The sequence below is a fragment of the Hylobates moloch genome, unplaced genomic scaffold, assembly GCF_009828535.3.
Source record: "Hylobates moloch isolate HMO894 unplaced genomic scaffold, HMol_V3 SCAFFOLD_17, whole genome shotgun sequence".
NCBI lineage: Eukaryota > Metazoa > Chordata > Mammalia > Primates > Hylobatidae > Hylobates > Hylobates moloch.
Genome location: NW_026652292.1, coordinates 79,684,515 through 79,702,068, shown reverse-complemented (window position 1 = coordinate 79,702,068; position 17,554 = coordinate 79,684,515). Strand labels below are relative to the sequence as shown.

The 17,554-nt window shown below is 57.0% G+C and overlaps 1 protein-coding gene and 1 long non-coding RNA gene across 3 annotated transcripts in view; both read left to right on the top strand.

Moving 5' to 3' along the window:
* The first annotated feature begins 8,188 nt into the window (after positions 1 to 8,188).
* Positions 8,189 to 17,554, top strand: part of ABLIM2 (actin binding LIM protein family member 2) — a 190,650-nt gene continuing 181,284 nt past the window's right edge. The window contains exon 1 of one of the 2 annotated variants that reach the window (XR_009210479.1): positions 8,189 to 8,352. The gene's annotated coding sequence lies outside the window, so the exon portion shown is untranslated. The remainder of the gene's footprint in view (positions 8,353 to 17,554) is intronic. The other variant, XR_009210478.1, reaches the window with a different exon arrangement.
* LOC131381619 (uncharacterized) lies at positions 8,919 to 11,726 on the top strand. The gene is made up of 2 exons (XR_009210482.1): positions 8,919 to 9,405; positions 11,448 to 11,726. It is a non-coding gene; the product is annotated as an uncharacterized LOC131381619 (long non-coding RNA).

The following is a 17,554-nucleotide window of genomic DNA, read 5'->3' as shown; positions in this document are numbered from 1 at the left end:
AAACGGGTGGATGAGTGATGGATGTATAGGTGGATGTACAGATGGATGGAGGGATGAGTGGATGGGTGGTGGATAGATGGGTGAATGGGTGGTAGATGGATGGCCGTATGGGTGAGTGGATGAACGGATAGGTAGATGGATGGATGGGTCGATGGGTGGTAGATGGATGGGTGGATGGAGGGTGGGTGGATGGGTGGATGGGTGGATGGGTGGGTGGATGGATGGATGGGTGGTGGATAGATGGGTGGATGGGTAGGTAGATGGACAGATGGATGCATGGATGGGTGAATGGGTGATAGATAGATGGCTGAATGGATACATGGGTGGATGAGTGGTGGATGGATGGCTGTATGGGTGAGTGGATGAACGGATGGGTAAATGGATGGATGGGTGGATGGGGGGTGGATGGGTGGGTGGATGGATGGATGGATGGATGGGTGGATGGATGGATGGATGGGTGGTGGATAGATGGGTGAATGGGTGGGTAGATGGACAGATGGATGCATGGATGGGTGAATGGGTGATAGATAGATGGCTGAATGGATACATGGGTGGATGAGTGGTGGATGGATGGCTGTATGGGTGAGTGGATGAACGGATGGGTAAATGGATGGATGGGTGGATGGATGGATGGATGGGTGAGTGGATGAACAGATAGGTAAATGGATGGATGGGTGGATGGGTGGTGGATGGATGGGTGGATGGATGGATGGTTGGGTGACTGGATGAATGGATGGATGGGTGGATGGGTGGGCGGATAGACAGGTAGATATATGAATGTATGGGTGAAGGGTGGTAGATGGATGGATGGTGGGTGGATGGATGGATGGGAGTGGATGGATGAATGGATGAATGAATGGGTGTGTAGGTAGGTAAGCAGACAGGTACAAAGGACAATTGATAGATAAACAGGGTTCTATTTTAAGGAATGTTCTCATGGTATTGTGGGGGCTGACAAGTTCAAAATTTGCAGGGCAGGCTGGCAACTCAGGCAGGAGTTGGTGCTGCCGTCTTGAGGCAGATCTTCTTCTCCACTGGAAACTGTTTTTGCTTGTAATGCCTTCAACAGATTGGATGAGGGTGATCTCCTTTACTTAAAGTCATTTTATTATTATCAAACCATTAGTGTTATCATCAAACCACGCAATTCCTGCCCCAAGCAGCTTGGCCATAGCGAAAGAAGAAATTCTAGTGGAGACTGCCCTGCTCTGGTCATCTCAGGGAGCCGGGTCCAGCCCCACCCAGCTGACTGCACATTTCTTAGCCTTGGTGAGCCTACAGTGTCTCGTCTGTAAGACTGGGTGACACTCAGCACCATGACCTCAAGGGAACACCCGATTGGGAGGCCCACAGAACAAGCACTTTGTAAGTCACACAGGCAAGGGCTCCTGAATAAGCTTCTTCGAAACCTTATCCCTTCCATGCCCACACAGCAGCTCTGGGAAGCACAGCCTGGTGACAAAGTTGCTAAGAAGGGACACGATGTCTTGCTTGATCAGCAGCTGGGGGGCAAGCTTGAGCTTGCTGGTGAGGCCAACAAGGCCAGGCGCAGGCTTCTGACAGGACCCATCTGCCCTCCCAGGACAAGAGCTGCTCTCACTGTGAGGGATGGCTGCCTTCTGGGTCCCCTGCAGGGCTGTGTGCCTGCATGGTTGTCAACCAAGGGTCACGTGGCTGGGAGAGCACTGTGGCTTCTGGCCTCCTGGGGACCTGGCTCCATGTGACTTTGTCTCTCTGGGCTTCCATTTCTTCTCCTCAACTGGGAGCCCTCAGACCTGCAGTTTTCCTCCCAGGTCCCACAGGTCATGGCTCTGGAAGACCATGCCCCTTGTGGGGCCCAATAATGGTGGTCCCCTCTGGTGGGGTGCACTGTACCTTCCAGAAAGATATGTTGAAGTCCTAACCCCAAGATTTAGCCCGCAAGAATGTGACCTTATTTGGAAATCAGGTCTTCAAAGACATGACTGGTTAAGATGAAGTCAGACAGTATTGGATTAAGGTGGGCCCTCCATCCTAGGTCCTTATGAGAACAGAAGGGGAACATTCAGAGAAGAATGCCGTGTGACAGCAGAGGCAGAGTGCAGAGGTCAGCCTCCGGCACTGGGAGAGAGACCCTGCCCTTGTTCAAGCCCCTTCAGCAAAGCCTGTGGTCCTCTGTTCCACAGCGTGGCTGATTCATGCACCTGCCTGCTCTAGCTGAGCTTTTTCATCTCACTTCTAGCACAGAGCCAGGTATGCAGTAGGGGCTGAATAGAGGCAGCACCTCACCTCAGACCTTGCCCCTTGCTCTGCTCTCCCATTCTTGTTCCTTCCCAGGTGCTCCTGACGGTCCTCGTCTGTTTCTGCTGCACAGGAATAAAGTTTAATCGGAGGAAGGGCTTTCGGAAGACCAGCCACATCCAAGCCTTCCACGGCGTGAGTCATATTCCCGAATCAGGCCTGTACATTCTCCTTCCTTCCATCACTTGTAATGAACCATCTTTTATCAGTTTTCTGTGATGGCAAAACATTGCCAAGTCTACAAACCACTCAGAGTTAACTGGGCAGCTGGAATTGTGGCATAGATCGGGTGTTAGGGAGAACAGATAACTGTGTAACCCAGGGCTGCGCTTCCCCTCCTGACCCGCCCAGAGGCGTCAGGCAAGCCATGGGCACGCGAGGGTGAGGCTGGGCCTGACTTACCTGAGAATCCAGGTGTGTGGACCCGTGCTTGAGAGATAGGCTCCAAGCCATGAGTCACATGCTATTTTTACTCCTGGTTTCATATGGCGTGGTTTTAAATTATTGAGCGGCTGGAAAGATCCCACAATGAAATCATATTTCATTTGTTTCTCCATTTGGCTGTGAAGTCAATCAATTCCTGGACTGTATTTAGAGATGAAGGAAGGACAAGGAATCCTGCCGCTTTGGTGAGAGAAAGCCTGGAGGCTCCCTTACTGAGCAGAGCCCCTGACGGCCTCAGGATGCCGTCTGCTCTGTCTGCTGCCCTGTATCTCCGACTTGCGGCGTTTCCACACCGCTGGGTTTCCAGAGCAGGCACCTTCTTTCTAGCTCAGGCCCCAGGTAAGCTCAGCCACACGGTGCTGCTCTCCGTAGAAGCAATTTGTGGGAAGCCCCAGCAGACCCAGGGAGAGGTCAGGACGGTGGGAAAGGGGCTCAGGTGGATCTGACGTCTTTCCTTTGCTGAGTGAGAGTGGCAGCCGCAGTGCCGGTACCTGCTGATCCCACAGTTCAGTGGGCACTCTCCTCTGTGCTGGAGACCCCCTGGGGGCAGTGGAGGTGGCCCCCAACTTCGCTAGAGGGCCAGGGAGGCTTGTCCAAGAGGGGATCTCAAACAAGGTCCAGAGGGTGAGCGTGAGCTGTCCGGGAGAAGACGGGGCACTCCCAGCAGCCTGGAGTAGGGGCAGCAGGCCTGGCATAGCTTGGGCCAAGCAGAGCAGGTCCCCTGGCCATGCACCTCACACTGGACCCCACGACTCCCAGCTTCATCCCTTGACCTCTTGAATGCCCCCTGGAGGGGATGACAGATTCCGGAGGGCCATGGGGCTGAAGCCCACGGGCTCTCTCTTCAGCAGGGACTGGGTGTGCGTCCTACCTGCTCCACTTGGTCATAGTTTGCAATTGGGTAAGTGAATGCCTCAGTTTCCCCATCTGTGACATCGGGACGATGATGATACAATGACAATGATAGGGTCCTCTGAGCCTTGGTGCAGAGCCCTGAGGACACAGCAGCCCTGGCCGTCACTGTTTGCCTCACCTGGCCTGGCCCCTGGGAGCTCTCGGGTGCAGTATCACACGTCCCTCCACCTCTGAGCCAGCCCGGAGTTGTTCTCACTGGGGTTTAGACAGGACCCCTCCACCAAGGCTCCCCTGCCCCCTAAAGCAGCCGCCAGCCCATGGGGTGCTGGCCCCTCTCCCTCCTGGCCCAGCCTGAAGAAATCCACAGCCCCACCTGCCCCAGTCCATGCAAGGCCAGCACTATGGGGTCTGCCCCAGCCCCCAACCCAACCCAGCATGTGTCCTTCTACACTTTCTGAGAGCTTCACACTCTCTGAAAGGGCAATAGCTTTTTCAGGACAAATGATCCTAATTTTGAAGCAATTTAAAGGTCATAGAGCAGTGACAGGTCCCTGTGCTTGTGGTGGGGGCATTTATCACGAAGAGAACAAGTCTCTACCTGCGGTCACAGGACTCACATTTTAGGAAGCCTCACCTAGCTCAGCCATGCAGGAAAAGTATTCCCCAGACAAGCCATAGTGAAGCTCTTCACCCGAGTGCCTGGCTTTAGGTTTTCAATAGACATTTGTGAAAGTGCGTGTTTGTGTTGAATTGCCTTTTTGTTTTTGGATGGAGTCTCGCTCTGTCACCCAGGCTGGAGTGCAGTGGCACAATCTCAGCTCACTGCAACCTCTGCCTCCAGGGTTCAAGCAATTCTCCTGCCCCAGCCTCCCCAGTAGCTGGGATTACAGGCGTGCGCCACCACGCCCAGCTAATTTTTGTATTTTTAGTAGAGATGGGGTTTCTCCATGTTGACCAGGCTGGTCTTGAACTCCTGACCTCGTGATCCGCCAGCCTTGGCCTCCCAAACTGCTGGGATTACAGGAATGAGCCGCCGCACCTGGCTGCCTTTTTGTTTTTTTATGGCTGCCTCTATCACTGGGTCTGGGACCCCACATGTAAACCTGGCACCCCAGGGAAGCAGCATTTGGCTTCGGATGGCTTGACCTGGGGTGTGACGGGCCATGGACCTGGGTCTGCCCTCTCTGCATTCTGCTCCCTCCATCGCTGGAACAACCAACGTCCCATAATAGTGGTTAGGACACTCAGAAGGAGGGGGTGCCCTTGTTTCCCCAGGGTCCTACTGAGGGTTCTGACCATTGTCTTCTGGCCTCCTGTGAGGCTGTCACCTTCCTGCTGGCCCTGGGCCTGCCCCCGGGCAGACCCCCATAATACTGCTGTCCTCCCCGAAGCCCAGAGCACCCTGTCATAGAGCAGCGGAAAGGTGGACACATCACCTCTAAGTGTCTCCTAATCCCAAAAGAAGGCAGAGTGCCTGAAAGCACGTCCCAGGGAGGCCAGTCCAGGGGTGCATCCTGAAGCCTCCAACCGGGGCACCAGGAGGGGTGAAGGTAAACCCTGCCCTTTCCACTGGTGCCTTGGAAAGCTCTAGCTTTCCCCCTAGTGCTTCCCGGAATGAGAAGCCTGGGCCAAGTTTCTTCCCCTGTATAAGACTCCTCTCTGCAGAGCAGAGAAGTCCACAGTCCAGTGAAGCAGGCAGATCCTCAGGAAGGAGCGGTGCAGCCAAGGGCTGTGCTGCAAGTGTGGGCGTGGAAATGGGCAAATGGGGCCTGGGGCCTTCGAGGCCACTGCCTGGGGCGCCCGCCTATCAGGGGCTTGACAGGATCCTCACTGAAATGGGATGGGAGCCCCCGGGGAACCTGGATAAGCACTGGAGGTAGAAGGGAGCCCCCAGAGTTCAGGTCTCTACCCCCTGCCTGCTGGAAGGGGGCATGGGTCACTGCACGGCTTCCCTGTGTGGTGAAGGGCATGCGAGCTGAGGCTGGAGGAGGAGGGCAGGGGCTCCTGCTTCCATGTTGGTACCCTTCAAGGTACCCACCAAGGCCCTCCTCTAAACGCACGTTTAATGAATTTTTTTTTTTTTTCATGAGACAGGGTCTGTCACCCAGGCTGGAGTACAGTGGTCCAATCATGGCTCATTGCAACCTCTGCCTCCCAGTTTCAAGCAATCATCCCAGCTCAGCCTCCAGAGTAGCTGGGACCACAGGCACACACCACCATACCCAGCTAATTTTTGTATTTTTTATAGAGACAGGGTTTTGCCATGTTGCCCAGGCTGGTCTCAAATTCCTGAGCACAAGCAATCCTCCCACCTTGGCCTCACAAAGTGCTGGGATTACAGGCGTGAGCCACTGCGCCCGGTCCCCATTTAATGAACCTTTAAAGGACCTTGGTTTGACATGTTTGGGGCTTCCCTGTGTCCATGAGCCCCTTGAAGACCCCCTGACACCCCACCAGGCCTGCTAAAAAATAAGAGGGGCAGCATTTTTCCAGAATGAATCTTGTGGCTTGTGAAATGATTTCTTGTGTATTTTCTTCAATAGGACTAGAAAGCCCAGCACATAGAAGGTGTTTGAGAATCCTAAGGAGTATGTATGCACTATGATTTGAAGGATACAGAAACTGAGGCACACAGAGGGCAAGCAAGTTGCCTGAGGTCACACCTGTCCTGTAGTACCATGGACAGAGAACCAAGTCTGTTTCAATCGATTCAGTTCAACCAGCAGATTCGCTGAAGTCCCAGTTCAGCAGACACGGCGCAGAAAGGAAAGAAAAGACCTGGCTCAAGCCCCACCCTGTCACTAATTTGTTGGGTGACTTGGGGCAGGACATCTTTGGGCCTTGGTTTCTGCCCTTGTGAAAGAAGATGTTGGAACCACATGGCCCCGAGGCCCTTCCAGGTTGAGAACTGTTAAGGCTCCCCAGCCCCTTGTCCTGAGCTCTGGAACCAGTCTGGAATGGGGCACCCACATCCACCCTCTGGCTCACAGGGTCTTGGCGGAGAGGTGGGAGGGCTCCCTGCCGTCCTCACCAGGCTGTGTGGGGGAAATCATGGCACCCCTGGGAGGTTCTCAGGAGCCTTTGGAAACACAGAGGGAGGAAACAGAGGCTGCGGGGGAGCCTGACCGAGAGCTCCTTAGCGGGCAAGTGGCAGCAGGGTGCCCCTATGGCAGGTGGGTGCCTGGCCTACCTCTCAGGCTATGATCCAGGAGTGCCAGGTGCCAGCACTCTCCCCTCCCCTCTATCCTTCTCTCCGTTTATTCAACAGATATTTGCGGAGGGCCTGCTCTGTGCCAGGCCCTATGTTAGGCACCCAGAATAATAACAGCAAAGCAAATACATTTATTGATCTCAACTCACACTGGGTCACGGCACACATTAGCTCACTGATCCTTAGATCTGACGCCCCCTCAATTACATGGCACAAGATCCCAGTGGACTGGCATGGGAACCCTGCAGCTGCGGGCAGAATCACCCAGCTGGGCCTCTTGGATTTCTAGGGTGTGTGTGGCTGGGCTTGTTCCCCAGGACTTCAGCTCCCCCCTGAGCCACTGTAGTCCTGGCCTCCTATCCTGGCCTCTCTTGGGGGAGACGGCTGCTGCTGAGGGAGGGGGAGGAATATCTGCTCCTGCCTCGGTGTTCCATCCAGCCTACATCTGTGCCCAATCTTCTTCCCCTTGTTGAAAGCATCTCCAAACAGCCCTGGCCCAAGCCAAACGTCCCTGGCCTCTCTCCATGCCAGGTTCCCAAGATTCTGCATCCTAAATGCTTCTCCAGCCCAGGCCCTCCGCGCCCGGTGGGCATCCTTGTGTTGGCCAGCTCCTCCCGACCTCTCTGCAGCTCGCCTTTTGTCGCACCAGGCACACAGTGGGGACCCCTGCTCCTCCCCGTTCCCTGACTCCCTCTCCTGCACCCGCGTCCACGCCCTGTGCTGGGCGCCTGATGTCACAAGGGAGCCGGTCACCGTGGGGGCTGGGGCCGGGGACTGCGCCGAAGTGAGCCGCGCCACCTCTCCCGGTGCACCCCCCCAGCTGGGCGCCAGCCGGCGAGGAGCGACGGGAGCCTGGGGTGGGTGGCGAGGCGCGGACAGCCCAGGCCCGGAGGCAGGAAACCTGCGCACGAATCCCCGCCAGTGCAAGCCTCGCCGACAGATGCGGGCTAATCCTGCCCGAGCACCGCCCCCGCCTCAGTTTCCCTCTCTGTAAACTGGGAAAGAAGAGTTGGCCCAGAAGGTCTTTCAGGCGCCTTATAGCTCCACGACTCAAGAGGAGCTGCACTAAGCTCGCTTTTCCCTGCGCCGCTCTCCTAGCGACTCCTGGACTTCCGAGAGCGGCAGTCCCCAGGACGCCCCTCAGGCTGTGGCGACAGCTCTGCAGCGATCTAAGAACGATTGCGAAAGGCCTCAGCCACCGTCGCCCGTCTGCGCCTGCGCTGGCCGCGAAGCGTGCTGGGACTTGTAGTCCGCTCGCCCGGCAGCTGGGCAGCCAGGACGAGCGGTGGGGGCGAGGCGCCTACACTTCCCAGGGTGCTCCCGGGCGGCTGGCAGCTGGCGCGGGGCGGGGTCGTCAGGAGGGGCGTAGGTGTGGGCGTGGCATGGGCGTGGCCTGCGCGCCGAGGGGCTGCGGCGGCGCTGCCGGGCGGGTGCGCAAGGAGCGGGCGCGGAGCCGGCGGGCGGGCGAAGGATAGCGCGGGCGCGGCACCTGCGGGCCCGAGGGTCTGGCTGTCGCAGCGCCGGGCCGCCCCGACTCCGAGCTGCTGCTAAGATGAGTACAGGTGAGTGCTGGGGACTGAGGGACCAGCGGGTCCCCGCGCTGGATCGCGGCGCCGCAAGGGCTGGGTGGCATTCGGAGGCTGCACCTGCAACGCCGGGGAAAATCACCCAGCGGCTCCACCCAACTTTTGCTCCAGGATTTTGCAGCCCCGAGCGGCCAGAGCGCAGCCCCCTGCCCTGCGCCCGGAGAGCGTAGTTCAGTGGCGCGGGCCCGGGGATCCTTTCCCAGCGCGCCAGCCGGCGTGGCTGCGCCAGGCTGTCTGGAAGGCGCCCCTTCTTTGCTTCTCATGGGGGTCCGGGTTGTTCCAGGCTGCAGAAAGCGGTCAGGGTCCGCGCGTGGGCCTGGGGTCCGGGCGAAGGGCCGGGGCCCCAGCAGACCTAGGCACGCAGAGGTGAGATGATAGGCGGGGCTTTGCAGCTGGGGGCGCCGCCCTTGCGCCGCTCCGGCAGCGCCTGGGTTGGGGGCGTCAGGCCGACCCTCGGCGCCCAGGACTCTCCGCAGCAGATCTGGGGACCCGGAGCCCGCATGTGTCAGACCTGGCCCCGACCCGATCTCTGCGCGTCTCCAGCCCCTCGCCCCTGCGCGTCGCACCCCTGCTTTTCCCGCCGCACCCACCCTCCGGGATCTGACAGCCTCCGTGCGGCGCTGGAAAAATCCCACAGCGCTGGAGCCCAGCCGCGCCTTGTGCTGTTGGGGAAACTGAGACCTAGAACTGGAGCCCTTGGCGGTGAGCCCTGGAGGCGGCCTGAGGATGCCCGGATCTGAGAGCCTCCTGGGGCCTGCACCGGGCTGAGGGCTTGTCGTTGCATTCCGACAGGGAAGAGCTGTCACCCCATTTTTCAGGGTGTGATCCAAGGCACACCAGGCTTGAGTCACTTGCTTGGCTCAGAAAGGGGGGCGGGGATTCGAACCTGGGGCTCCCTGACTCTTGTGCTCTTTCTTCTAAGCCTGTCGCGCCAGGAACTGCAGTATGGCCCTTGGCCATGGTGCAGAAACCAATGGGGACAGCCGCTTCCCCTGGGGGCGATCGGACTGGGGAGAGAATGTGAATTTAGTAAGAGCTTCCTGTGGGCTGTAGGCCTAGAAGGGGGCGGGGGCTGAGGGGCCAGGGACTCCCCTCCCTGGGGAGATTGTCTCCCTCCCCCTCCAATCCAAGGAAGGAGGGACTGCGTTGCAGGGAGCCTTTGGGAGTAGCTGAGAGCAATGGCAGGCGGTTGGAGAGGTCGGAGGCAGAACTCTTTGGAAGAGGATTTCTGAAATGGCCAACTTAGTTATCTGGGGGTGGCTGGGGAGCAGGGCACCCTGAGACTTGGCAGAACCTCCAGACACATTTATCTAATGGCAGGTGGGGATAATGGCTGGGTGCACACAGAGTAATGTTATGCTTCTTGTGGCCATAATTGATACCTGTGGTCCCCCCTGTCATCAGGGAGAGCCTCAGAAGCAGTGCTGGCATCTCTCCTCTGCATCTGACGAGAAGGGGTGTGGGGGCACTGGGGCAGTTGGGGGCAGAGACTGGGGTTTGAACCATGGTGCCTGCCTGGTGGTCTTAGGCATAGGTGGCACCTTCCAGATCTTGGCTTCCTGACCTGTAAGAGCAGTAGCATTGGTTGCCTGAAGGGGACAAGGTACAACATGAAGAGCCCCACACCTGGGAGGCCCTCGGTAGTTTGGGATGGTCATTGCTGGGTGGCCAGCTCAGCTCAGCCTCTCTGAATCAATCCAGCCCTTTGGAACTGGCAGTGTGTGCTCTCCGGACCACCTGTCGCCCCTGCCCAGCCCTGTCCCCAGCCGATGATGTGCACAGCAAGCATTGCCACCCACATAGTGGGGGAGAGCAGACAGCATGGTCCCTTGTTCCTGGCATGTGGGCTCTAACGTCCGGCCACTGTGTATGTCTGGCAGGACAGGAGCTTCCATCATCAACAAGGGCAACAAGGGCGGGTCCCCCTTGGCCCTCCCCATGCTGGCTGGCATTATTCCGGAGCTCAGCACTGGTAGGAGTGGCTGAGCATCATCTGGTCCAGTCTCCAGCTGCCCAAAGGGGCCGGAGGCTCAGAGCCCAGGGCAACCTGTTTAACCCTCCTGGGCTGCAGGCTCCCTGTTCCTTTGGGCTGTGTGCACATCTTCAGTTCATGACACAGGGCGCCTCCAAGATGACCCGGGTGTGGATGGAGGCCATACAGTTGCCTTACTTTTGTTGCCTGTTGACTTCAGGTGGCCAGGGCGATTGTTTATATAGCACATGGCAAGGTGGAAGGAGATGGCGTCCCATACCAGACAGGCCTGGATCTGAATCCAATGTCCTAGCTGTGGGGTGCCCCCACCTCAGTTTCCCCAGTAGTATGGCGGGCAGGCCTTTAGTTCTGAGTGCAGTGCCAGTCCACACATGGTGAGCCCAGCAGGTGACAATCAGTGTGGTGTAGCTTCATCTCACTGCAGCCCACGTGGTCACAAGGGGGCCAGCTGGGGGTGGGGTTGAGGAAGGTACCTGAGCTGGGGCAGGGGGTGGGGTGGGGGGGATTCCAGTGCCAGGTCTGCCACCAGTGGGCACCAGATCTTTGAGCAAGGCCTGTGCTCCTTCTGAGCCTGAATGTCCTCCTGGGCAGCTGCTGGCCTGGCAGGTCAGATTCCCCCAGGTGGACAGAGGCTCCTGAGGGGTTGTGTTAATTTGCTCCATAACAAAGTACTAAAGGCCAGGTGGCTTAAAGAGAAGACACTTATTTTTTTGCCAATTCTAGAGGCCAGAAGTCTGAGATCAAGGTGTCAGCTGGGTTACTTCCTTCCAAAGCCTCTCTCTTTGGCTTGTGGACAGCCGCCCTGTCCCTGTGTCCTTGCACCGTCTTCCCTTTGTGTGTGTCTGTGTCCTAATCTGTTATGAAAACCCCAGCCAGACTGGGTTAGAGCCTACCCTCATGACCTCATGTCACCTTAGTGGCCTCCTTAAAGATCCTGTCTCCATGCATAGTCACATCCTGGAGTACTGGGGGTTAGGACTTCAGCATATGAATTTAGACAATTCAGTCCATAACAGGGGTGTGGGGCCAAGGGAGGCCTGGTGGCTGGCTCAGCCTTCGGTTTCCATGCTGCTCTTAGGATCATGGAGCTGGAAGGGACATGAGGAATGTTCCAGCCCAAACCCACCCACCTGCACAAAGGGGGAAACCAAGCGAAGGAAAAGCAGCTATCCAGGGCCAAGGAGAGGATGTGGCAGAGCCCGAACCTGAGCCCTAGTCCTCAGACTGTGGACGGTGCAGATCCTAGTATTTGGAAGAGACACATTTCTTCACCTAATCCAAGAATGGGCAATGACGTAGCCACAGAAACGTTCATCTCAGCCTTACTAGTAACAATAAAATGTTAGAAACCACCAAACCGTGGAAGCTAGTGATGGAATATGAGCCATCTGTTCCATCTCACTCACTCATTATTCAGCAAAGACGCGCAAAATGCCTACTATGAGCTGATACGGCCCGGCTGTGTCCCCACCCAGGTCTTACCTTGAGTTGTAATAATCCCCACGTGTCTAGGGCAGGGCCAGGTGGAGATAATTGAATCACGGGCGTGGTTTCCCCCACACTGTTCTCGTGGTAGTGATTAAGGCTCACAATAGCTGGTGGTTTTATAAAGGGCAGTTCCCCTGCATGCGCTCTCTTGCCTGCCACCATGTGAGACGTCCCTTTGCCCCTCCTTCGTCTTCCGCCATGATTGCGAGACCTCCCTAGCTATGTGGAACTGTAAGTCCATGAAACCTATTTCCTTTATAAATTACCCAGTCCTGGGTATGTCTTTATTGGCAGCATGAGAACAGACTAATACATGAGCCCACGCTGCTCCAGGCCCTGGGATTCAGCAACGGTTGACAACATCCCAAAATCTATGTTCTCTTGAACTTATATTCTAATTGGGCAGTGGGGAAGACATGTATATGAAGTTACTACCCATGTGAAGAATTAACTACATATGTAAAGAATTTCTAATGTTGGGAGAAAATGCTTAAGAAAATAGGTTTAATTGGCCAGGTGCGGTGGCTCATGCCTGTAATCCCAGCACTTTGGGAGGCCAAGGTGGGCGGATCACAAGGTCAGGAGATTGAGACCATCCTGGCCAACATGGTGAAACCCCATCTCTACTAAAAATACAAAAATTAGCTGGGTGTGGTGGTGGGTGCCTGTAATCTCCACTACTCGGGAGGCTGAGGCAGGAGAATTGCTTGAACCAGGGAGTCAGAGGTTGCAGTGAGCTGAGATTGTGCCACTATACTCCAGCCTGGTGACAGAGCAAGACTCTGTCTCCAAAAAAAAAGAAAAGAAAATAAGTTTAATTTAGAAAACAGCTGAGGACAAAATTGTATGTCATATAGGATGTCAACTCTACAGAAACAGTGAGGGAGGCAATGTATGGAAGTGCAGTCGGTGCCCATCTGTAAGTTGTGGGAGAAGGAACAAAGTTTTCCGTCTTCTGCACCTTTTTACTTTCCATGTGTTTTCCAAGTTTTCTTCATTGTGTGCCCTTTTCTTTTGTACTGAAAGATCAAATGGAAAGAAGAGAGCACACTCTGCCTCCAGCTCTGAGAAGGGCACGCACTGGTAGAAACCCGTCACTCCGGGAGAAGCCCGGCGATTCCGTTCTGCAGGGCCACTGCCTGCTGCATGGGATGGGGGTGTCTCCCAGCACTGAGGGAGCTGAGCACAGGCAGCTGCACCGCTGCCGATTTTCCCTGCCTGACTCCACTCTGAATGAGGTGAAGCAGAAGCCAGACCCCCCCGACCCAGAAATTCATCTGAGATTGTATCTGGAGAGGACTGCTGTTGCCCAGACATTGGCAGTCTCCGCTTAGCCTGCTCACCCCCGAGCTCTGCCCTGTTCTTCCGTGATGTGCAGGGTTCCTTCCTAACCTGGCCACCCAAGACCCTTTGACTCTTTATGGTTTCTGTCAATGAGATAGTTTGGGGGTAGATAGGATATTTTCTAGAATCAAGTCTTGAGTTTGATGAACTCTTGGAAAGTCCAGTCTTACTGTCCCAGAAAAAGGTGTGTGTCCCTGACTCGGAAAAGCTGCCTGGCCCACAGCCTGGGCTTCCAGAGCATCATCTGGGTCACGGGAGACCTCTGAGCTCGCGAGAGGAAATTGGCAACACTGGGAGATGAAGGGGCCTGTCTTGTTGCTGGCCCTTTAAGCGGGCACTGCCTATCCTTGAAGCCAGATCAGGCTGCTGGCCTGATGCCATCAACCAACCCCAGAGCCTGGATTCCATAGCCCCTTCCCTGCAAAGATACTTAGGGGCCTTCCTTGCTGCACCCCTTGGCTGTGCCTCTGCCTGGGTAGGGCTCCGTAAAACCTACCCTGAAGTGGGGTCTCAGGCTCACACCCAGCCCCAGCCACTTGCTAGCATGATCAAAGATCAGACCTCTGTGTCCTTCTTTCCATTGCTGCCCCTCCCCAGTATCTCCGTAGGGATTGAGGGTCTCATGAGCTGATCAGCCTCTGCCTGGCACGTGGTAGAGGCTCACAGAGGTTGTTAAAATAGTTGCAATAGGAAAACGTGGGTCACGTCCTGGGGTAGCTCCTAGTGCTTGAGGCTGATCACATGGGTCCTGCAGTCATCCCCGCATGATGGACGAGGCTGTCCCAGTCCCGGGGAAGCCCGGAAAGAGCAGACCTCCGAGGCTCGCACCCAGCACAGAGCAACCCGAGTCGAGCAGTCTTAATTTACTCAAGGAATTTTTCCATGGCCAGGGCTGCTCGGGGTGTCTAGGGTGTCGGGCAGCGCCCAGGTGGGACAGGCTTAAATGTCGCAGAGACCACGGTTCATCAAGTGCCGCCCTGGGGCCCTGGGCCAGATGCTCGTATAGGTTTCCTCCCGGGGTCCTGGCAGTGCTGCTCAGAGCGGCCGGTGGCATCTCTGCCTACGGAGGAGGAAATGCCTGTGAGTCCCATCCGGGGCCTGGTGTCACGTGATTTGTAAATGGCAGTGCTGGGATTTGGACCCCAGTGTGCCCGACTCAGCTGCAACACATGTGTCCCTGGCTGGTCGGGCTCTGTCTGCCTATCCCCTGCCTGCACGCTTTAGCCGGCGGCGATGGGGGATTGGTTGTTGCCTCATAAGGCGTGGCTGAGTGTTGGTGTGGATAAAGCCTGGCCCGTTTGGAGGCATCGTGATGGTGCTTCTTGGTGAGGGTCTCACACAGCCCATCTTCTCGCCTGGGTCGTGGTGTGTTATTCCCATTTTCCAGGTGCAGGACCTGCCAGCACAGAGCCAGGAGGCAGGACCAGACCCAAACCCGCCTCCTATGGGGGTTCCTGCCTAGCGTCATTGCATGGCCCCTGTGACTCACCCTCAGATAGCCTGGGCCTGAGAGGGATTTTCACCACATTGAGCCCATGTGCCCCTGTGGACCTTTGGCCCTCTGGTCCGGCTCCCCCACCCCCACCCCAAATCCTGCAATCCCCCCCAGGGCCCATCTGTTCCACTGAAGGCAGTGCCTCTCCCCCTGCTTACACAGCGCAGCCCAGCAGCGTCTCCAGCCCCTCGCCTGGACCTCTGTGACCTTGGACAAGTCATTGTCCCTCTGTGCCTCGGTGTACCCATCTGTAAAAACAGGGCCACTGCCATCCTCGGGGGACGACCCTGCTTTCTTCTGACACTGCCGTCCCACCCCGCCCACTGTCTGGGTGTGAGGCCTGGCTGCCAGTTCGGGGACCCTGCTGCGCCCGCCTTTCTCATCGGGCTCTCGAGATGCTCCCGGCTGGGTGAGCAGTACTTGGGCCTCACGCTGAGGGTCTCTGGCGTGGAGGGAGGTGCCTCGCCGCCTGCGGATTAGCGGCTTCTGTGGATGTCTGCCTGGAGCTCAAGCTAGGAGGGCAGCTGGGTCCCTCGTGTCTGTGGGAAGGACTGGGGCGGAGGAGGGGGCTTTGGATTTGGGATGCTCACTGGTCCTTGCCAGGGCTGGCTCTGGGGCTTCCCGCCATCAGCAGCTTCCAGGCCTAGAACAAACAGGTCTGCTGCGGATAACGAGCTGGGTGGCTTCATGCCACTTCCCTTGGCCGGACATTTCCAAACGTGAGGGGGGCAGTCTGGGTGCCTCAGAAGGTGCACTGGCTCTGGGGCCGGGCACACCTGGGCTCCAGCCCCAATCGTCACTTGCTAGTTGTGTGTTTCTCCAAGCGGATTGCTTAACTGCCCTTTGCCTTAGGTTCCCCACATAAAAAGTACAGGTGATGGCAGCTGCTTTTGAGGGGTTACTGTAGACTCAGAGATGCTGAGTGAGGGTCAAGGGCCTGGGCACAGCAGGCACCAGGGAACGGGCAGGGTGGCCTTTGTCACAGCTGTAAACACCCTTCACAGCTCAGGGACAAACCTGACGTCGTGCCCTGTGGGAGCCACTTTGGCGTCGTCACCCACACCCTAGGCTGGGTTCACAGCTTCCCCTCCCCTTCTCTGGCCCTGCCGTCTCTCCTGCCAGCCCCATCTCAGTCCTGTTTATAAGGCTGCAGCCCAGTGCCAGGAGGAGCACCGTCTCCAGAGAGCCGCCCAGCTCCCGGTTCTTCTTGGCATAGCATCCTCAGGAGGCGTGGTGTCTTGAGTCATCGGTCTCAGCTCGAAGCTTCATTTTAGCCGCATTCTACTGAGCAGCCCCCATCCCAGGCAGCAGCAGTGGCTCCTCCCACCTCCTGCACAGAGCTCGCACCCTGTGCTGGAAGTTTGGGACTTTGGTTTCTCTGTGCTTAGAGCGACGAGTTAGAGAGACGATCTGGCAATGTGCGTCCAGCCAGCACACCAAGAAAAGTGCTCAGTGTCACTGTGGCTAGCATGCTGCCTCTGACCCCGCTGGCGTCTGTCCTCAGGGCACGACGGGGCCTTGTACTGGCTCCCCTGAAAGCCACTCGGGTGGAATGAGAGGAGGCATTTCGTGAACACCCAAGGAATGGAGGATGAGTGATGGGTGGAACTCTGTCCCCAGTGCAGCATGGCCTCCTCGTCTGTCCGCCATCATTCCATGTGACAGCCTGGCCTGTCTCTCTGACCCTCTGCTTCTGCGGACCTCAGTGTCCCGGGGATCGCACATGGAAAATGACATCAGTTGATGCTGCAGTTGGACATGAAGTACCAGAAGGAAGAATTCCAAGGAGCATCTAGACCTTCGACCTGGCAGCCAAGTTTCAAATGCCCTCATGATGTTCCAACCCCTTTGCCCCACAACTGTCTCCATTTAGCCTCCCTGAGTAGGTGCAGCGGGAACTTGGGTGCAGGTGGCCTACCTGAGAGGTGACCCCAGGAAGCACGAGGGAGGTGTGAGGAAGGTGAGGGGGGAAGGGAGGGGAAGCCAGGAAGAGGCATTTGGATGGGGGACACCACTCTGGCAAGTGGGGACTCAGTCCCACTGGGAGCCTCTGAATCGTCCCACAGAGGGACCAGCTGTGTGGGGTCTTTCTCCATAGGCCCCGTCCTGTCTGGGCACAGGGCCAGTCCTGGGTGTGAGGTGCTCGGGAAATCTCAGCCTAGGTCCAGGCCTCCTCTGTGTCCAGCAGTCAGCAGCCTCCCAAGGGCTCAGAGCTCTTCCAGAATGTTCCTCCCGTCCCTCCACGACTATTTATTAAGTACCTACTATGTGCCGTCTTTGCCCTGATCCCCCAACAGCCTTGCATTCTTCCTGCTGTCTTCTGCCCGCCCCGAATCTCCTAGAGTCCCTCCTCCTCTCCCTTTCAAGGCGCTGCCGGCCCCCAGGGCCTCGGTGAAGCTTTCTTCCCATCTCTAGGCCCTCTGCTTCCCTCCTTCCTCTGAACTGGTGGGCACAGACCAAGCTGGGGTTTCCTGCGGAGATTTGCATCTGCTCCTGCCCACTCTGTAGCCTGGAGCTGGGACCTGCCCTCTCTGAAATACCTCTTCTTGGATGGTGTGGGGGGGCTGAACAGTGGACTCAAAAGTGCCCATGTCCTAATCCCAGGTCCTGTGACTATGTGACCTCATGTGGCAAAATGACTGTTCATATGCGACTTTGTGAAGGGTTTTGCCACAGGGAGACTGCTCTGGATTTCGGGGGGCCAGAGGCTTCTCGCTAACAGGAGGCAGGAGACGGCAGAGAGGAGAGAGAAGTCTCCACGCCTGGCTCTGAGGGTGAAGGGAGGGGCCCCTAGAAGCTAGAAGAGGCAGGGAAGTGGATCTCCCCTGGAGCCTCCAGATGGCCCCAGCCCTGCAGAC